Source organism: Pinus tabuliformis, chromosome 1_1, assembly GCF_031772625.1.
Source record: "Pinus tabuliformis cultivar Carrire ecotype Pingquan chromosome 1_1, CPIR1, whole genome shotgun sequence".
NCBI lineage: Eukaryota > Viridiplantae > Streptophyta > Pinopsida > Pinales > Pinaceae > Pinus > Pinus tabuliformis.
This window is the reverse complement of record NC_142297.1, coordinates 892,028,129-892,050,479: the sequence shown is the minus strand read 5'-3', so window position 1 is coordinate 892,050,479 and position 22,351 is coordinate 892,028,129. Positions and strand designations below refer to the sequence as shown.

Below are 22,351 nucleotides of genomic sequence, written 5' to 3'. Positions count from 1 at the left end.
AGAATTGTAGTTCAATGGTTGGGAGGAACATGGCATCCTCTAATCTATTTCTAGGAATTCTATATAAGTATATGAGTATTTTGGATCTTTATTTACTATGTTTAGTTTAAAGTTTAGAAATAAGAGTGTATAACTTTTTATGTGTTACCATTATGTGTGTTAATGAATTAGAATGGTTAAGATAAACAATGATTTTTGTGGATTATATATATATATATATATATTCTTATGTAGGGTTCTATGGAAGAGTGTAGATTTTCCTGTAGATTCACAAGCTCGTGCAATTTACTAAAGCATAGGACAAGAATCTACTTCTACTTTCAACCAACATAAGCCAATAGATCGATGAAAACAATATGAAAAAGAAGAAGACAAGCAATGGCACATAACACAATAAGTTTTCTTGGGGAAAGCCACAACTCAAAATCCCACGTATCTATATTGCATTAAATTAGAAATATGAGTGAAGATACAAAGCTTGTTCTTACAAGAACAATTCCGCACAAGTATGCTCAACTCTCTACCTCACAATCCTGCTATTAGCCAACACTTAGCCAATTTCCACTTCCTACCAAGCCCCTATTTCCTTGCACAATTCCTAGGATGAATAGCCTATATTTAAAGGGAATTCATGCTTCCAAAACTGCTCAATCAAAACATAAGTCCTTCTCTGATTGCATGCATGATATTTACAACTCAGTAAATCATACAACTGATAATACATTGTCCTTGCACTCTAGTCTCAACTAGGTATTTCTCTATATTGACATGCATGAGTTTCTCATGAGGGAATCTTCAGTTAACTGGAGTAACACTTGTGGATGCACTTGTGCACCAACTGGCCGTTAGTCCTCTATTAGTTCCACAAACAGTTATAACTAATTTAACTGACCATAACTCGATAAACTAATCTAATCTAATTACAACTCAAATAAACTCATCCTGGACCCCTAAAACTTAGGGAGAACATATACATGACTACCAAAATAATTCCGAATCGAAATTCCTAAGCTAATTAAGTCAATTAAACTTAATTAACTATTTACAAGTTGTTATGAGAACATAATTCTATTTTAATTCACAATTTAATTCAAGGACACATTAAAGCATAATTTCTTATTTCCATTTCTGAACACTCCCTCTCAGCAAGAAAGGGATTATCTGCTACCACAATCTTGTTGTTTTGAAACTCGAATTTACATCTTGACAATACCTTTGTCAAAATGTCAGTGTCTTTCTCCTCCATGGGAATGTACTCTAACAACATGATCCACCTCAATACACAATCTCTAAGATGATGATATCGGATATCAATGTGCTTAGACCTATCAAGAAAAACTGGATTTTTAGAGAGTTTGATACAACTTTGATTATCGCAATAAATCACAGTCGGATCCATCTACTATCCAAACAAACCAACCAAAATCTTCCTCATCGAGATGGCCTCACATGTTGCCTCACTTGCAACTATGTACTCTACCTTTGCCGAACTAAGCGCAATCAATCTTTGTTTTCTACTGTACTAAGAAATTGTCGATGACCCAATATTGAATATCCCTCCTGATGCACTCTTCATGTCAGATGGACTCCCTTCCCAATCTGCATTGGTGAAGCCTTGAAGCTTCACTCCCCTTTTCCGTTTGTACAACAATCCGTACTGAGTAGTGCCCCTGAGGTATCTCAATACATGCTTTGTCGCCTTCCAATACAGCTTGGTAGGCCTAACCATCGCTTGACTAAGCTGGCTAACTGCATAGCATAAATCCGGTCATGTGTTCACCAAGTACATGAGTGAACCCACAAGCTACCTATAAATAATAGATTCCACTACATCTCTCAAAGTAGTATCCTCCTTCCTCCAGTTACTAGCTAGAGGAGTTTCCATAAGCTTTCAACTCTCCATGTGAAACCTCCTGAGTATCTCATTGGCATACTTTCCTTGAGACAAAAACAACTCCCCATCACCCTGATATACTTACATGCCTAGAAAGTAATGCATGAGCCCAAAGTCCTTCATCTCAAACTCTCTTCCAAGGTCCTCCTTGCAATATTTGATCAGATGATCATCACCGGTCAATATGAGATCATCAACATAAAGTACAATGATCAACAATTTACCTTCCACCACTATGTGGGTACAAGTTTGCATCCTCTTCACTCTTCGTGAAGCCCAACCTCGTGAAGTAGCTATCTAACCTGGTGTACCAAGCATGAGGTTCTTTCTTCATCCCATACAATTCTCTCTTGACCCGATACACATGCGAATCACGATCGAAGGTTTCAAAACCTTCAGGATGCTCTATGTGCACCTCTTCTTCAATCCTGCCATTAAGGAAGGTTTTATTTACATCCATTTGATGTATCTTCCAACCCATTTGCACTGACAGTGCTAATATAGATCTGATCGACGAGTACCTTGCAACAAGAGAAAATGCCTCATCATAGTCAATCCCCGCTACCTGTGAAAAGCCACAGACCACAAATCTATCCTTATACTTATCCATACTACCATCTACAACTTGCTTTACCTTGTAAGTCCAATGGGAGCTCACCATGGACTTATCCTCTGGTCTCGGGACCACATTCCAAACATTGTTACGAACTATGGAGTCATACTCCAACACCATGGCATCAACCCAAATCAGTTGTTGCACTACCTCCTCAAAGGAAGATGGCTCTGCCACAACACATCCGCTCATAAGAGCCATGTATCCAGTGTACATGTTAGGTGACCTCCTCTCTCTGTGTTGTGATGTGGGTGCTCCCACATTCTCTATAGCATCCGACAAAAATCTATCTACCTCTCTCCTGCACTTTCTCCCATCTCTGGAAGACTATGCCTGAGTGAATGTCTCCACTCCCAGATCCTCTGGATGTGGCTCCTCAACATTAGGAGCTAAAAGCTCCCCAATTGCATGTATCTGAAGCTCCCTCTCAAGGGAAACTTGCATAACATTCTCCTCATCGAATCTAACATCCCTGCAAACCACTATCATCCTGTTGGTCAAGGATAATTTTAGGGGCGAATGTTCGCCCTTTGGCTAAATTAAGGGGTTTTAAATTTTTAGTGGGCGAATATTTTGTATCATAGTACATTTTTACAAATCACCTCAAATAGCCCACCTTATTTCAAGGGAGAGGGTAAAAAAGGTAAATTTAGCCCTTGAAATTAGGACTTACAACCTTCCATTCGCCCATTTTCAAGAATAGGTTTTATTTAAGTGAATCCATTCGCGCATTTTCAAGAATAGGTATTATTTAAGTGAATCCTATGGGCCAAATACCATATTTATGAAATAGGTATGGTAAATTAATAAAAATATAAATAAATGAGAGGTATGGTAAATAAATAAAACATTTTTTTATATTTACTCCATAAGTCACCTTATATACATGTAAGGGTGTAAACAAATAAAAATATAAGTAAAGTGGAGGTATGGTAAATAAATAAAACGTCTTTTTATACTTACTCAAAAGGTATGGTAAATAAATAAAAATATAAATAAACTAGACGTATCGTAAATAAATAAAACCTCTTTTTATATTTAGTCCATAACCTTCGTTCTATTTATGAAGGCTCAAGAAAGAGGTTTTATTTAAGTGAATCCTATGGGCCAAATACCATATTTGTAAAAGAGGTATGGTAAATTAATAAAAATATAAATAAACGAGAGGTATGGTAAACAAATAAAACATTTTTTTATATTTACTCCATAAGTCACCTTATATTTACGAACACTCAAAAAATGGGTTATATTTAGGTGAAACCTATGGCCAAAATACTATGGGACAAATACCATGGACTAGATTGTTATTAATACCATGCAAAAAACCATTATTAACCCTAATATTAGAATTAATAAAAATAAAAATGGCACATGGTATTGACCCATGGTATTCACCAAAATGGCATATGGTATTGACCCATGGTATTCATGCCTATTTAAATGGGGGAATTAAACCAGCATGTAGCCTATGCTAAGATTCACTAGGACTTTACAAAGTTTTATTATTTAGTGAAAGACTCGCCAAGATCTTACAAGATTTTATAATTGAGTAAAATATTCGCCATGCCTGGTGAGAGATTCGCCAAAAAATTATATATACATATTATATTATTGATAAAATTGCCTTCCATTTTTCCTATATACCATGGAGATTCGCCCATTTATTATATTTATAAATTTAGGGGGGGTTCTTAAATTTTCCCTGCTGTTGGTCGGCAAGTACACCCGATAGTTGTGAGGTGTATCAGTGTACCCCACAAATATCCCAAACTATGTTGTGGACTCAAGCTTCTTCTGTGGATCTTTGGTCACATGGAAATATACTGATGACCCAAAAATCTTGAAGTAACCAACATCTAGCCTCTTACCAAAATAAGCCTCCTCTCGTGTCTTCATCCCAAGTATCCAATGTGGGCTACGACTCTGAACATATACTGTTGTGTTACATGCCTCGACCCGCAAGTGTAGTGGTAGACCTTGATCATGCAACATCACCCTCACTACCCATACTATGCTTATTTTCTTCCTCTTGTCCACCCCATTCTACTGAGGGTTATGGGGTGTCATCAACTCTCATTTAATCCTTTCCGCTGCATAGAAGTTCTTCAACTCATTTGAAACATACTCACCACCATTATCAAGAAAAGTCATCAAAAAATATAACATAATACCTGTGTTTGGCTATGGATGCTGTCGAGAATGGTCCACATACATCTGAATGGACTCGCTCTAGAATAGCCTCTACTCAATTGCCTTTATCGTTAAAAAAAGACTTGGTGTATTTACCAAAAGTACACCCCTTGCATGGATCAACTTGCTCTAGTGTACCTTTGGGCAAACCGGTGGAGATCTGTTGCATGATCTTCAAATCCCCATGATGCAAGTGGCCCAATTGCCTGTACCACAACTCGCTAATGTCTCGGCTCTACACCATCTCTTCTTTCTTTCTCAAAGCCGCACAATCTTCTACCTCCAACTTATAGAGATTCTTAAGCCGAATCCTTATCTTCTTTACTTCACCCATGGCTATGTGTCGAAGGAACGCCTTTCCTTTTGATAAGATCACATCATAGCCTCTATCCTCAAGCATGGAAACAGATACCAAGCTCTTCTTCAGCCCGAGAACATACATAACATTATTCAAGGTGAGTGGAGGCCCATGCTCCCTCTAAAACGTAACCATGCCCAATCTAGTAGCATTATACCTCCCGTCATCACCCATCTCGATATGCATCGGGAGATCTTTCTCCTCCAAGTCACTGAATAACTCCTTTTTGCCAGTCATGTGGAATGAAGCTCCACTATCTAAGTATCATACACTTCCCATCATTTATGACACCATGCATGCAATGAGGGAAAAGTCAAATTTGAATTGAGAGGCCAAAGCCTCACCCGTCACTCCTCTTGGGGACTTCTTCTTAGACTTCTTGAGTGGAAAATTTGTAGCAAAATGGCTCAACTCATGACAATGAAAGCATTTCACTTTCGTCATGTCTTTCTTCTTACCTCCATGGAAAGAATCTTATTTGTAATGGGAAGCTTTCCCTTTCCCCTTATTTTCCTTAATCACTAAGACATGGTTCTCTTCATCATCAGTCTTTGATGAAGAGCCATCCTTGGTGTTTCTCCTGATCTCCTCTTGCATCAAGTTCGACCACGGTCATTCCCAATCTGGAAACTTCTCTCGACCATTGAAAGGGTCTTGATAAGTATGCCAACTCTTTGGGAGTCCCAGAAGAGAAAGACTCACCATATCATCCTTGGCAACCATGGTTCCAACACTTCCAATTTCATCACGACATTGAGTGAACTTGGTCAAGTATTTTGGAATAGTCTCGCCTTTCTCCCTTTTGATTTTTCGAAGTTTGTCCTTTGGTGCCAATTTCCTTTGGTCACTGTTGTTCTGATACAATTCCATCAATGATTTCCACATAGCATACGAAGTTTCCTTGCCATGGAGACTCGAGACAATGTGGTCTCGAGCTCCCTCAAGGATTATCTGCCTCACCTTCACCACACACTTCTTCCATTCAGCGAGACTCTGTGCATTTGATGTTGCTAGCTTAGGAATGTCTTGATCAACGAATTCCATCTGAAGTATGTATTACAAACTCGAACTTCACCTGTAAACTAAAACTCAAAACTTCGAATTCTCCTCTAGTATATTGAATTCAGCTCCCATACCATGTATATTTTCCGGTAGATTCACAAGCTCATGCAATTTACTAAAGAATAGGACAAGAATCTACTTCTACTTTCAAGCAGCGGAAGTCAATAGATCGATGAAAACAATATGAACAAGAAGAAGACAAATCAATGGCACATAACACGATAAGTTTTCCTGGGGAAAGACACAGCTCAAAACCCCGCCTATCTGTATTGCATTAAATCATAAATATGAGTGAAGATACAAAGCTTTTTCTCACAAGAACAATGTCACACAAGTATGCTCAACTCTCTACCTCACAAGCCCGCTATTAGCCAACACTTAGCCAATTTCCACTGTCTTCCAAGCCCCTATTTCCTTATGCAATTCCTAGGATGAATGTCTTGTATTTAAAGGGAATTCATGCTTACAAAATTGTGCAATCCAAACATAGGTCCTTCTCTGATTGCATGCATGATATTTACAACTCAGTAAATCATACAACTGATAGTACAATGTTCTTGCACTCTAGTCTCAACTGGATATTTCTCTGAATTGACATGCATGAGTTTCTCACAAGAGAATCTTTAGTTAACTAGAGTAACACTTGTAGATGCACAAGTGCACCAAATAACTGTTAGTCCTCTATTAGTTCCACAAATAGTTAGAACTAATTTAACTGATCATAACTCAGTAAACTGAGTTAATCTAATTACAAGTCAAATAAACTCATCCTGGACCCCTAAAACTTAGGGAGAACATATACATGACTACAGAAAAACTTCCAAATTGGAATTCCTAAGCTAATTAAGTTAATTAAACTTAATTAACTATTTACAAGTTGCTGTGAGAATAGAATTCGATTTTAATTCACGGTTTAATTCAAGGACAAATTAAACTAGAATTTCTTGTCGTCATTTCTCAACAAAGAGAACTGATAGTTGGTGACAGAAGATTTAAAATGGGGTATCTGAAAATTTAATCTCTAAATGTTCCTCTTACTATAGAAATTTGAGTGAGGGAACACCACCCAGGAGCCAAGCAATGACATCTATTGTATAGGTAAATATTAGAGTAGGAAAGCCAAATCAACCTGGATGGATTAGGTGTTACCCATAAAACAATAAAATAAATACATGTGAACAATTAGCACTAGATGGTTATCATTCCACTTGCTTATGAACTAATCTGCATATCTAAGTTGTAGAGAAAGAGAAAGATTAGAGAACAAAAAAACTATAGCGAAGGTTGTCATATCTTGGGCTATTAACGAGGAAATAAAAACCTCATCAACCTACCAATAACATGCATTCATTGAATATAATAATATTAAGGCTCTAAATAAAACCCTAAGTAGAAACCCTTGACAGGATTCTATGAGACCTTTCGACCTATAAACTTACTTCTAAACCAAGATAATAATCGTACTCTCTGTATAGGTATGTGATGCATAAAAAGACTGTAACTATTTATATTGACAAAATGGCATAATAAAATCTTAGTGCATGATGAAAGCGTCTTAGAAAAGGTCATTTTACACATGAATAGACAAAAGTAAAGAACTATCAAATATTTCCATAAAACTCATAGTCCTTACGATATTAAAGTTTACATTAGAATAAAATAAATGTGTACAATATAGTCATTCTTGAAAAAGGAGTTATAATAGTTGGCAATAAAAGTCTCAGTCGTAACCAAAACTAAAAATATATAAGAAATTTTGTCAACATTAAAGTGGAAACCCTTATTTAAAAATTATAGCCACTCTAGCTATCAAAGTTGGGTTCTCTTCCCTGTGTCCAAATGGAACCCTCAAGGGATTTACACAAATTAAATAAGAATTAACCTTTATAAAAATAATGCAGTTTGACGGGACAAAGCTGAACACATGAGTAATTGCCTCGAGACCTGCGAGAAGCACAAAGAAAAATGAGTACCCAGAAGAGCTAGGATGAAAATGAGCAACCTCAAAAGCAAATGAACCCTGTATGCACCTTTTGAATGAAACCCAAAATATGGGTCAAGGGCTAACCTATAAGCATAAACCCTTAGTCAAACTTTGGGCCATGAAGAAATCTATACAAGAATAATTATAAATGAAGTTTTTTTTCAAAACCAGTGCCTTACCTTGGAGAGGGGTAAGTGAAAATCCCAAGATTACTTCCAAATCTGAAGGGGAATCACACCCAATTAACATAAAAAAAAATAGAGGGAAACCCAACTGGTAAGAAGGCTGAGCTATCTTTAAAGATTTAAGTTGTCGGTTAGAGTGTTTACCTACCATGAAGCCATGAGAAAGGGGAGGTGAGGCCAGAATGCCATAGAAGGCCTAGATTCTACAACTGAACCCCAAAAAGAAGTCACGATTTTTCCCTGCCAAGAATAAAAATGTCAATAATTAGAAGTTCGACTCTATGCTAAAATTCATGCCAAGAAATTAAAAAGAAAACCAACTAAAAGAGGAAGCACAAAGTCGGTATGGACATGGTTCGAAAAACCTGTTTTTGTCGGTGGACATAAACTTGGTCTTCGTCGAAAATCTTTCAAAACAAATGAAACCATGGAGGTAACCTTGAAAGCGTGTGGCTTTACCTTCTATTTTCCCATGTTTCCTCCAGAGTTGCAGAGACCAGCTCTCGTGTAGGAAAATGCAAATGACACAATGCAGAGAGAGCAGAGGGTATGTGATTTACCCTAATGGTACCAAATTTCATCCCTATCACCAATTAACACTAAGTTGACCGTTGCCATCAAGAGTACGAGATCATGTGGATGGGCGTGGTCCAGCATTCGATCTCCTAGCACATGGCTCCTTCACATCGACTATGAACCATAGTTACCAAGTTCGGTCGTTCCGACAATTTTTTGTTTGTAAATTCATTGATTCGGTTTGGTATAGTGAATAATTCATCCCATTCGGATTTGATATTGTGTGTTGCCGCCCATAGATTCCAATTTCAATGGGCTCAAAGCTTTCCACCAGCTGGAGTGGGTTGTCACCTCCGACATTCACAATTCTAGCGGCCACTACAATTCGTGCCTCTGCCAGTTTGAACTCAGAAAAGAGAAAAGGCAAAGATCCAACATTTTAATGGAACTCGGTAGCCTTCATGAAAAATTAAAATAATGGAAAGACAAAGTTAATGTAACTCCATAGCCTTCATGAAAAATTAAAATAATGGAAAGACAAGTTAATGGCAGGATTAGTAAATTAGTAATTCTAATATGAAATTACAAAAACATGGTAATTTTTATAAGGGAAAAATTAAAAACAATGATTTCTATATTAGGAAAAATTATAAAATGGCAAATTGCTAAAAAAAAGATAATTCCTAATTTATCAAAAATTATAAAATAGCAAATTAGTTGCAAGTCAGTAACTTTTCTATAAAAATTAAAGAATGGTAACTTTTATATTGGAAAAAATAATAAAATGACAAATTTTAGTGCAATATTAGAAAAAATTATAAAATGGAAAACCTTAACTGCAAATCCATATCTTTGTTGAGGAAAATTTAATGAATTTTCATTAAAGTTTGAAATATAATGATTTTTCATATAAATTAATATATATATATATATATATATATATATATATATATATATATATATATATATGAGATGTAATATCGATTTTTTTTTATTAAATTTTATAAAGTCAAAATCAGATTTTTATCTTATCTTGAATTGGAATTTTGTCCCTAAATAACTGGGTGGAAAATTATACAATTGAGTAAATAGTAATTTTTAAAAAAGAGTTAACAATCAGTTCAAAAACTGATTCTTGATTTCCTCTAATTCAGAATAAGGATGCATATAGGCTTAACCGCTACTAAGAACGCGGGGGAAGTTATGAACATTCAGCATGGTATCCAGTGAGGACTGGCGGGAGGTTGCAGTGGTTTTTACTTATGAAGCGTTAACCTATTATTATTTCTCTGCCATATTTTCGCATGCCTAGGTTGCCGACCCAACCTTTTGGGTGCACGTTACTTATCCCCTTGCTCTGCTGGTTTAGAGGTTCAGGGATCGATCCTGTGTGAGGGACTGTCAATGTCTTCATGGGCAAAGATTGACAGTGATAACATGACAAAGATCGAGGGCACTGCTGCGGATAGCGGCGACGACTCTTCTTTAAGAAATACTGTCAAGAACAAGGGTTCTAGACGAATGAGAAATAGGGTCAAGAAGGAGCGTTGTTTTTGTTTTGATAGCAAAGACACCAGGCATGCCGAGAGTTATTCATGTCTCTGTCACAGCTCTTTACTACCATAATTTTCTTAGTTTAGCTGATGGTGTTACCATGAATTCGCCCATCCACTGGCACGCTAATATAGTGGTCAAGCAAAGAGAGTACCTTCCAGGGCAGTATCGTTGGCAATTGGTTTAATGCCGCATAACCTGAAGTATAAATGGCGGTGGGCGACAATTCTGGCGAGGGTTTTCATAGCCCGCAGAAGCCCCTGTTGCGAAGAGGGCAGGTGAAGGCTGCCATTGCCGCAGCTCTTGTGCGCTCCATATCTACTGTCGCTTCAGCTTGATGGTGGTGCAACTGACAAGATAAGTATCTATGACAAATCTTGGAAAATATAGGAGCTTGTGTTAGTATTTGAAATGAATATATGTTTATTTTTCTCATAGAAATAGCTATTTTGGGTAAGGAGAACACATATTCAAACAATAGCTATTGCATTTATGAAAAAGAGAATGCATATAAAAGAAATAGAAGTTAAGTTGGATTTTATCGAAAAGGGATATATGCTTTATTGCATTAGCATACTAATTAATTTTGAAGTTTCTTGTGAAATAATTATCCATCGCATGCAAGATAGAAATTGCTATATGATGTGCTTCTAGGCACATAGATAATCATTCTAACTTTCTTGAAGGAAAACGTATGTTTTATATACACAAATATGGTTTCTTTTTAGAAAAAGAGTGCATTCCTCATGCATGAAAATAATGACTTTATGAGAGATTTCTTGAAAACAAAGATAGAGATTCTTTCCTTAAAAGACACATATGAAAAGCGTTCATGCAAGAGCAAGAATCCATACTTGTTTCAAGAAAAGTTTATGTGCATTGAAGTAAAAGTAATTGTGTTAGTAAAAACACATGTTGCATGCACGTAAGGGTAGCTATTGTGACTTTGGAAATATGATTTTGTGTGTACATAGAGAAAGTGATTATGTTAACTTTCTTGGAAATAATAAATCTCTTGGAAAGATTGTCTTGTTAGATGAGTTGTGTCGATTTCTTGATTTTGATGCACAGAAGGGTAAGTTAACCTTGTTATTGTATCTTGATTTTTATGCATAAAGATGGATATCTATAATAATTTCTTGAAAGGGAAGCATGAGAAACCTTCATATAGGAAGATAGAGAAATGAGGTTATAATAACTTACTTTAATAAAGAATTATGTAATTGTTTACATGAAATGTTGATAGAATTCTAGAAAAGGGAATATGCGTTGCATACATTAAAGGAGGGCTCTTATGATAAGCTATTGGATGCGCAAAGAATAGTCATTGTGTTCTAGAGATATGTTCTTTGTATGGGTAGCAGAACTATTGGGCCATACTTCTTTAGGAAAATGATATGTGATTACTGTTATCCTAACATAACTATTATCTTAGCTTCTTGTTGAATGAGATGTGTATGCACACGAGAATTGTGTTAGCTTTCATTAGAAAGGATATATATTCGCATGCGGGAAAAGACTACAGGTTGTGTGATAATGCTTTATATATTTGCATGCATCAAAAGTAATAGCTAAAGGACTAGATCTTTTGATAAAGTTTATGTAAATTATCATGTAAGAAGGTTATAATTGATGTTTTAGTTAGTCCCTTCAAAGGAATGCCTTAGTGTTTTTCCTCTAACAATATGTGCTTATGCGAAGGAAAATGTTAGTTAATAAGATTATTTATAAATGTAATCATGATGTCAATGTTGATAGTGATAACAATGGCAGGTAAAGTTGGATTACTTGTGCAAGGCATAGATTATATTTAACATTGTGGCAGGAAAAGGATTAATGGTCCATGCAAATGAGTACGAGTTGCGGGATCATACATTGCTAGAACAATCATGCCACAAGGAATGTTGCATGTGGCGGTATGCAAGTAAAGGGTTTCATGGAAACTGTATTAGCTTTTAGCTAGTTATGTGACAACTTAATGGTAATTTATTGTAATAATTTTATAACAATGGTTAAGGGGTGGAATCCCTTATAAGCCATTGAGTGAGGGGTGAAAACCATCACGAGCATTTAATAATAAGATTAAACGTTTGCTGGTTTTCACCCTATGGGGTTTCCAAGGTATATCGGTGTTTAATGGTGTGATTGCCTTTTGTGTCAGTTTGATGATGTTGAATCCTTGATGATGATGATTCTTTATTTGATGTGATAATCATAATGTCCAAAGTATATGACTAATTAATATGTTTAAGGAAAATAACGAAATGGACGCAAGGTTCATGAGACAGTTTATGTTGTTACACTACCACAGTGGTGGTTACTGGTTATGCGAATGGTTCTGCAACTTACTGCCTTCTATTGCAATTTACTTCATGTACTAATGAACATTATATCTAATGTTTAATGAGGAATGTGGAGTTGTGAATTGGATAATTAGTATAAAAAATTCTAACTCCCTGCTTTTACATGTGAGATTACTAGAATATGTTACAAATTTAGTAACTATACTACCTCCACGTAAAAGCCAAAGCGCCACAAAGTCATTCAAAACATTTACACTTCAAACACAATTCATATATGTATATCAAAACCCGTGAACGAAAACCAAGGAAAACAAAGTATCAATGATATCTTTTGGGCAGCGATATAGGTATTATAAGGTTATCACGATGATATGATACGTGTGGGGGCATAATATTAGAAGGTTATCACACTGATATGCTCAACATTATTAAAAAGCTAATAATTATTATTTACAATATATGTGTGAATTTATGTTAGGTCATTTACCTAGCATAACCACGACCTTGAGTCTAGCAAAGGTGTGTTGTTATGAATACAAGTACTAATGTGTGGCCGAGAATAACTCAATACTTTTTTCCAGTGCAAATTGGGTAAAAGATATTACATTGTTTCTTGATACAGGAAAACGAAATGGACATTGAGACGGTGATAAAATGGTTTCTCTTTAAGTAAATTCTTGGTTTAACCTTTAATTATAACAAGTAATTTAGATATTCATTTAAAAAAAATTGCCATGTATTTAATAATTATTTGATAGGGTGCTTATCGGAAATGTTACACTTATTTTTAGACTAAAAGGGAACTCAACAAGCTTTCTTTGGCTTTTGAGCTATTTCACTGGTTTTTAATGTTAAAAATTTTAACTTGGAAATCAAAAATTTATACTAAATTAAACAAAATAATTTTAATAATGATTTTTTTGGGTAGTTTAAGTGTCAATGGTTGTGAAAATTTTGGGTTCAAATCATGAGATATCCCCTCTTATTGGGGTTAGAAATTGGACATGATGAAAATGTAGTCTTACCAAATTTACAAAAAAAACTTTAATATTAAATTATATATCCCTAACAATGGATGAAGTATCCACTTTAAATCAAAATACAAATTTGTAAATATATATATATATATATATATATATATGAAGATTTCCAATTTTTTAATTTTGATAAATTAATAGATGGATGACATCTCCACTAAAAAATTCTCATAATAGTAGATAATAGTAGAAGTAAAGGATTGATATTTATGTCAAACATAGTTAAAAATTTCTCATAATAGTAGAAGTAGAGGGTTGATATTTAAGTCAAACTCAGTTATACCCTCTTTGCTTTTCAATTTAATTAAAAAAGATTATAAAATTAAAGTAAACTAAAATATATATTTTTGACCACGGTGGATCTATGAGTAATCTAGGGAAGACAAGAGTATATCTAGTTCCCAGTAAACCTAATACCTAGAGTATATCTAATTTCCTATAAACAGAATATAAGGAGGCCTCATGTATTGACCACGAGCCAAGTATTCTTCTAGCTTCATCAACAATAGACTAAACATGTAGTTTCGGGAATCAAACACTCGTGGTGATGGAGTTAAGTTCTATCGTTGACATATAAAAAATATTTTGACTGTAAAATGACATAATTTTATCATTTTATCATTTTATGGACATGTGGTATTGATTAGCCATGATATTGGCTCATAATGTTATAATAAATCTTCTTTAAAAAATAAAAATCTATTTAATAAAATAGCCATATATATAAATGTTAAAATCTTGTTACATGTTTTATAATAATAAAAATAATAATTTAAAATAAAATAAAAATTTAGTTAAATTTCATGATTTTTTAACCAAAATGAAAAAAATAATAAAATAAAATAAATATTTTAATGTTTATGATAGATGAACTCACATGTACCAATGAATTCCTTTTTTGGTTGATATGTGGGTGAATCTTGAAAATCAAGCTTCCCTGTAGCTCAGGGGCATCTAAGCCATCAAAATGGCCACGACGCAGGGGCATCTAAGCCATCAAAATCACTCGGGGATCACACCCAGCCTGAGCCGCACCAGCAAAAACCAAGCTAAATTTTTTGGTATTAGCAAGACTAAAACCGATGACCTTTACTTACGGAGCGCCTTAACAACGTGCTCCTTCACCAACGATTCTAAATCTCTTTGATACATTTACCAATGAATTCAATATTAAACTCGGATGAAAATTAAATTGCCAACGAAAAAATAGTCAGAGAAAGGAGAAATTCGATCAAATGAAATTGTCGTTCGCTGCTGCGTCAAGGCGAAGAGTACTGACAAGTGCCACAAAAGAGGGAGTCCCTTCGCCAGGTCAGCTGGTACAGAACATGGCGTATTTATTGGACTTACATTGGGTGCCTTTTGAATTTCTACATGCGGCGATTGAAGTGGCGGCAGCGACCGGCACGTCTCTGCGCCGGCCAACTTTTTGTTTTGAAACGCACTGAAATTAAAACGAAATGAAATATTTCGACTTCGGGTTAAACATGGGCGGAGGTGGGATTTAGTTTATGGCGAAGAATGCGGTGTCTATGTGTCAGAGGTTGAGATAAAAGAGACGCGTTTATCAAGGCTGTTTGAGGGAATAATTGAAGAAACATGTGGCCTCTTTTACATGGGAAAGAACATTTCAATTAATTTATGATTTAAGTGGTACTTAACAAATATTTTAAGCTCCAATATTGATAGTACAAATTTGTAATTTCTTACATCTCCAACGTGCAATGCTCCAATGCCATTAATGCAAATTTGTTTTATTTATTTTAAATTTTTACAGTTAATATAAGTTTATTTAAATTGTTTTTATTTTCAATTTTTTTGAAACGGCAAGGTTGTAATATTTTTGCTAAATATATTTTTAAGACGCGATTGTTTTGTAAGTAAATGTTAATGAATGTAAGAGGCGATTGTTTAGTATGTAAATGTTAATGAATGTTTGATAATAAATTTATTATTATTTATTTTAAATATTAATAAAGTCACTTTTATATTTAATTTACAATATTAAAATAAAAAGTAAAATATATTATTAATATTATAATAATTTTAAAATTAAAATTTAATAAGTAATTTAATATTATATCAAAATATATTTTTTATTATATATAATTTTATGTAAATTTTAGTTTTATTATGAAAGTGGTTTTTATTTTAGAATGTTAGTTTTAGATATTATTTTGGGATCCAATTACCTTAAGTAAGTCATTCATCTATGACCATTTCCATAGATGAATGACTTAACACAGTTGAATCCCAAGAATGATATCTAATACAACGCAATGAGTAAACCCCTTAATACTTAAATGTTAGTTTTATTTATTATATTATTAAATTTTGGAATATGATTTAAAAATATTTTTAGGGTGTTAGTTAGAAGATCATTTTGTTGGAATGTAAAAATATTCAAATTTATTACATAGGTTTTTTTATAATATTGATGAGTTCGCTAATATTAATGGAGTTTAAACTATTTTTATTCCTACTTGTTAGTTTTTTTTTTTGGTCAAGTAAGAATGGAGCTTTCTATTAACCGAACAAGTACATTACATATGTTACAGGGTAAACCAAAGTTCTTTCGTTTACCAAAAAATGGTCCACATAACCTATCAAAAGCGTCATTGGCTTTAAACCTCTAAAACTTGGAACCATTCACTCTATTACACAGGAAATACACAAAATCCGACCCGCAACCCATAAGGTTTGACATCAAAAATAATACATCCACGACCATAAAAAACTGCCATTCATCACATTCAATGATCCAACGGCTAAAGTCGAAATGCTAAATCACATATCGGCGAAACGCAGTTCCAACTCCACCTCCTTCCTCTGAACATCGAACAACCACTAGCACGACCGAACCTCCATTGTTGATCTGCCCTTCATGGATCCAACGGTCCACGCTGATTTCGGGTGGACAAGTAGCACAAGGCTTAAGCGCCTGAAAAGCGATTTTCTCTCTCCTCCTCGCTGCTACATGTCGCATGAAGAGTGGAATCAGAGGCCTTTTTCGAAAAATCGATTACCACTTAGACCCTGGCCGAAATACCACTTGTGCTTCGAGAAACCATTTCCACGTGAATTAATTTGTGTGCTCTTCCGCCAAGCGAAGACCGTCAATCTATCCCATCGGACAGTTCTCGTTCCTCCCGCCCTGTGCCGTTGATTTTCTATTGATCGCTGGATTTGCGCTTAAACCCACTGTAATTATTAGTTTTTACTTTCAAATGTGGTCATGAATTTTGAAAATTAAATTACTTACAAAGCAAACAATATAAATTTTAATAATTTTGCATTTTTTCTTGTAAATTTTAAATTTAATAATAAAAATTAAGTCACATAGTCAAAATCATTTTAGATTGTTTGGGCAATACTATCTCTATTATGGTAGGATTTTTTCATATGGAATTTCTAACTAATAACTAATTTTCCTATAAATTTTTAAAATCTTATGTTGTTTAAAATACATTTTTAAATGTACAAATAGATTCAAAACTCTTAAAAACTTATTAGGCACTCTAATTATGCAAATTTTTTAAAATTAGTCAACTTTTAATTAAAATTAACTTAAAAAATAATAATGAAAAAAAAATCCTTTCATCTATAAATTAAACTAAACCAAAACCAAATAATCTAAATATTTTTATAACAACTTTGATTTCTTATAACTATTTTAACTTAATTTCAATCACATATCTTCGTCACACCACATGTTCTATTAAAAAACTTTATAATTTATTATCAATAAAAAAATCCATCCAATCATACTAAGAGATTGGTATGCCCCAACCAAATACTATTCGAAATGATTTTAACAACGGACTTTGCAGCACCAGATTTTAGAGTCAGGCTAAAATTCAAAGTCGTATTCTTTAAATATTAAATATTTTTTACTCGATGGACTTTGCAGCACCATATTTCAGAGTCAGGCTAAAATTCAAAGTCGTGTTCTTTAAATATTAAATATTTTTTCCTCAATGGACTTTGCAGCACCCGATTTCAGAGTGAGGGTAAAATTCAAAGTCGTATTCTTTAAATATTAAACTGTTTTTACTCAATGGACTCTGCAGCACCAGATTTCAATGGTCAATCGTGTCGATTATAATAAGAGCTGGAGGAACGCCGACGGGTATTCTTTAAATATTAAACTGTTTTTACTCAATGGACTCTGCAGCACCAGATTTCAATGGTCAATCGTGTCGATTATAATAAGAGCTGGAGGAACGCCGAGGGGTAAACAACTGCTGCAACAAATTATTGTCAGGGCAGTCCAGAGAAAGAATAATAGTTATGAAGATGATCATAAGCTTGCCAGTACTATTGCAGTTCTTCATTGTCGTTAAGGGGAGCGGGGCCTCATGTCCCACGGATTTTAACTACGTCCACCGAATTCCATGGAACTCGGCTTGCTGCCAAGCAGATGATGCGAACTGCTGCCAGTCATTGTTCAGTTTATTTTCCGTAGGCGTAGCTCAGCACCTCAGAGACTCCTCCATGTTCGGGTTCCCCGACCATGCCTCCGCCGATGCTTGCCTCAATGAATTCCAGCAACAGGTTTCTTCACTGCGCAGGGCGGCTCTTTCCCCCACCTTGGTTCCCCGCTGCCTCAACGACACATCAAAGTTTGTGTCCAGACCTAGTCTGTGCGATGGCATACAGACGAAACGGGATTGGATTGATCGGTTGGGTTTCACAGCAATTGATTCGTCGTGCAAGGGGGATCTCTCCGACTTACGTGTTTGTAGTTTATGCGTTAATGGCATTCAGCAGGTCACCAGCAGGTTAGTCCGAATGAATAAAAATGCCACTGATACTACCAGTCACCCATGCTTCGACTTTGCAGTTCGCTATGCTGCGGAGGTGAATGAATTGGGGCCAAAGAACCCAAAAACCGCTTCCTGTGTAATCAGATTGCCCATTCTCATGACCAAATCGAAGAATAACAACCGTCTGGTTTTAATTTCCACGTCTGCGGGTGCTGTGTTGGTCATTTCTCTTTCGGCGTTTCTGAGTATTTATCTCTTGAGGGCGAGGAGGAAACGCGATTCCGCGCACAGGCAGTTCGTAAGGAGGAACAGAGACCTTTTGCGGGCAACCATGAAAGTGAAACCTACCACGGACTTAGTATGGTTCAAGATAGAAGAGATCAAGGCTGCGACCCACAATTTCAGCTCGGACAACCTCATCGGTCAAGGGGGTTTCGGGACTGTGTATAGGGGAACGCTTCTCAACGGTCAGCCGGTGGCCGTGAAGTGCATCAGAAACTGCTCTGCCGAAGGGGATGCAGAATTCTTAAACGAAGTGGAGATTATCAACCACATCAGGCACCGAAATCTGGTTGCCTTGAAAGGCTGCTGCGTTGCCAGTGACGACAACGCGGGGCACCAGCGGTTTCTGATTTACGATTACATGCCCAATGGAAGTCTGGATGATCATCTCTTTGGACGAAAGTCGAAGGATTCACTGAGCTGGACGCAACGGAAGAACATCGTCATGGGGACTGCGAAGGGCTTAGCTTATCTTCACGGCAGTGTTCAACCCCCGATTTATCACAGAGACATCAAACCTGCTAACATTCTGCTGGACGGCGAGATGAATGCCTGTGTATCCGACTTCGGGCTCGCAAAAAAATTAGTAGAGGGAGAATCCCATATGACGACTAAAGTAGCAGGAACGCACGGCTACTTAGCCCCCGAATACTCTCTCTATGGCCGCCTCACAGAAAAGAGTGATGTCTATAGCTTTGGCGCTGTGTTATTGGAGCTCATAAGTGGCAGAAAAGCTTTGGATACCTCCCTGGAATCAGCCTCCGATTACCTTATTACAGATTGGGCATGGAAGCTCATCAAGGCAGGCAAAGGTGTTGAAGTAATCGATGAAAGGATTCGGAACCGTGGGCCTGTGAACGTCATGGCGAGATTCGTTTCAGTGGGTATTCTGTGTTCCCATGTTATGGTGGCTCACAGACCCACGATCGCAGAAGCGCTGAAGATGTTGGAAGGGGACATTGAGATTCCTGAAATACCGGACAGGCCTTTGCCTATTTCTTACCAGTCTCTCAGCCGTGAAAACAGCACCACTTGAAGGACTCACAACAATTTCATTCGCCTGCCTTAGGGTTTTGGTTTATTCTTCACCGAAGCATTGTTGGCCGACATCAATTCAAGCATGCGAAATTTGTAATAGAAAGCATTTTTTTAGGTAACCAAATGACTGTGTATGTTCCAGAGATATTCTATCGCACTCCCATTGTGATTTTACTGGCATTGTAGTAACCAGATGACTGTGTATGCGAAATTTGTAATAGAAAGCATTTTTTTTTAGGTAACCAGATGACTGTGTATGTTCCAGAGATATTCTATCGCACTCCCGTTGTGATTTTACTGGCATTGTAGTAACCAGGTGACTGTGTATGTTCAAGAGATATTCTGTCCAACTCCTGTTGTGATTTTACCAAAGCTCGACGGATACAATCTCATCCCATGTTTTTTAACTCGGTGGATGGATATTCAGAATCAGATAGATAGAAGTGAGGTTAAAAGTTAACTTTGTACGGATGGATTGATTGATGATAATTTAATTTTCATTTTTTATCCGACGGAATTTCATAAATAAATTGCTTTTATATAAATGTAATTATTTATAAATAAATTTATTTTCAAATAAAAATTTACGATGAATTATTTGTAATTATTATTTTACCAAACAAAAAATTCTAAATTTATTAAATTAGCCAAACCTAATATTTTTTTTTGAATTCTTAGCATCCTGTCACATATATCTGTGATATTTTTCATAAGTATAAAAAGCAATTTTTTATGGATTAAATCTAGATGACTATGAGCTCAATGGACTTTATTATTAACCTAAACATATTTTATTTAAAATTTTGAATTATATATCTATATATATAATATTTTATACTATTTAAAAATATTTAAATTTGGAAAAAGACTCCTCTCATATAAAAGCAGATCTCTCCAGCGACTCATTCAATCTTTTCAACCGTCCTCCATAATTGAAATAAAGATACTCCATCTCAAGAAAAATGCTTTCCTTTTCATAGAGGGATATGTTTCTTGATCAACCGTAACAAGTCTACCCATTAAAAATATAAAAGTACCGGCATACAACTAAAAAATTTAAAAGTACCGGCCTACAACTAAAAATATTTAATGATTTTTATAATAGTTAGTATTTTATTTATTTTATTGATTGCATAGCTAGTGTTTCCTTGAATTATTGAATTTTGAAATGTATGAATTAACTATTGTATTTGAACAAGAGCTACTTTGTAGATATTCTTGCTTATTTTAACTATCCTTAAATTAAAGCTCCATGTCACAAATGTTATCAAATGTATTATTATAATAAACATACATAAATACATGTTATAAATGTTGACTAAGGCCAACCTAATTTTAAATATTAAATTAATTTGTTTATACGTAGTGCCGTAATATAAGTAACGTTATAATATCAAATAATAGATATTAAATAATTTAACGTGAATGTTAGTAAATTAACCATTAGTTATACATGGTTGAGGATAATATGTAATTTCGCTGATTTGTACATAAACACAATAATATTATAATATTATTATCTCGATAGGCTATTATATGCGTTTAAGTATGGAATCGTCTGTCAACTTAAAGGCATTATTCTTCATGATGTATACTCTATTATGCTTGCCTCTAGCAGGTATTATGCATTAGGTTTTTGTTTTACCATCTATTTTGGTAAAAAATGTTAAATAATTTTCAATTTTATAAAATTTTAACAATTACTTTTTTATTTATTGCAATATTTTTAATTCACATTTATTTGTTGTAATTTTAAAAATCTTATTATTCCATACTTCTTACTTAATTCGTGATTGCACAATAATAAATAATAACTTATAAGTAAACGGTTAATAACATTTACCGTTATTTGTACCTGAACAGTAATGGTTCCACTAAAACACAGATTTCAAAAAATTCCGTAAATTTGAAACACTAATAAATTATTGTATCTCAATGAGTACATTATTAAAGATTGAATGCTTATTATGCATGCCCTCTCTAAGATTTTTGTATATTTCCATAGTTGTTAGATCACATTTATTAGGATATTTGTCCTCCTAAATAGAAAGGAAACTTGTGGGCTATGAAACGTGTGCCCATTGTAATTTATCGAACTTTGCCATCACTTTTCTTGGAGTACATGTCCTTAGAACTTGTGCGCATTAATGCTTATTAGACTCTATGACCAGATGTTCAGAATCCGTGCGATAACCCTTTACCTTTTGGGCGATCTAATATTACACTTGGTTAGGATATGTGAGGTCTTACTACAGAAACAAGATGGGGATTCGTAAAATATGAATTATATTAGTGATGGAGTACATATGTCATTTTATAGTGGAAATTGTACAATATTAATTAATAGTGAAGTACATCTGCCATCATTACATAATAAGAGGTGAAATAATTGAACCAGTAGTATGTTAGATAAATGGATTTAAATATGGTTTAAAAATAATAAATTTTAATTTATAATGTTAAACTTTGGAAAATTTTCATAAATTTTTGGACAATTTAGATTTAATGTCAACATCAATTTTTATCCTGCTGCAGGGAAGAATAATAAACATACAAATAATCCAAGAAT

General features: G+C 34.9%; 1 pseudogene; it reads left to right on the top strand.

Annotated features, from left to right (window-relative positions):
• The first annotated feature begins 17,961 nt into the window (after positions 1 to 17,961).
• On the top strand, positions 17,962 to 20,144 carry LOC149217269 (putative receptor-like protein kinase At1g11050 pseudogene; annotated as a pseudogene).
• Positions 20,145 to 22,351: the final 2,207 nt, after the last annotated feature.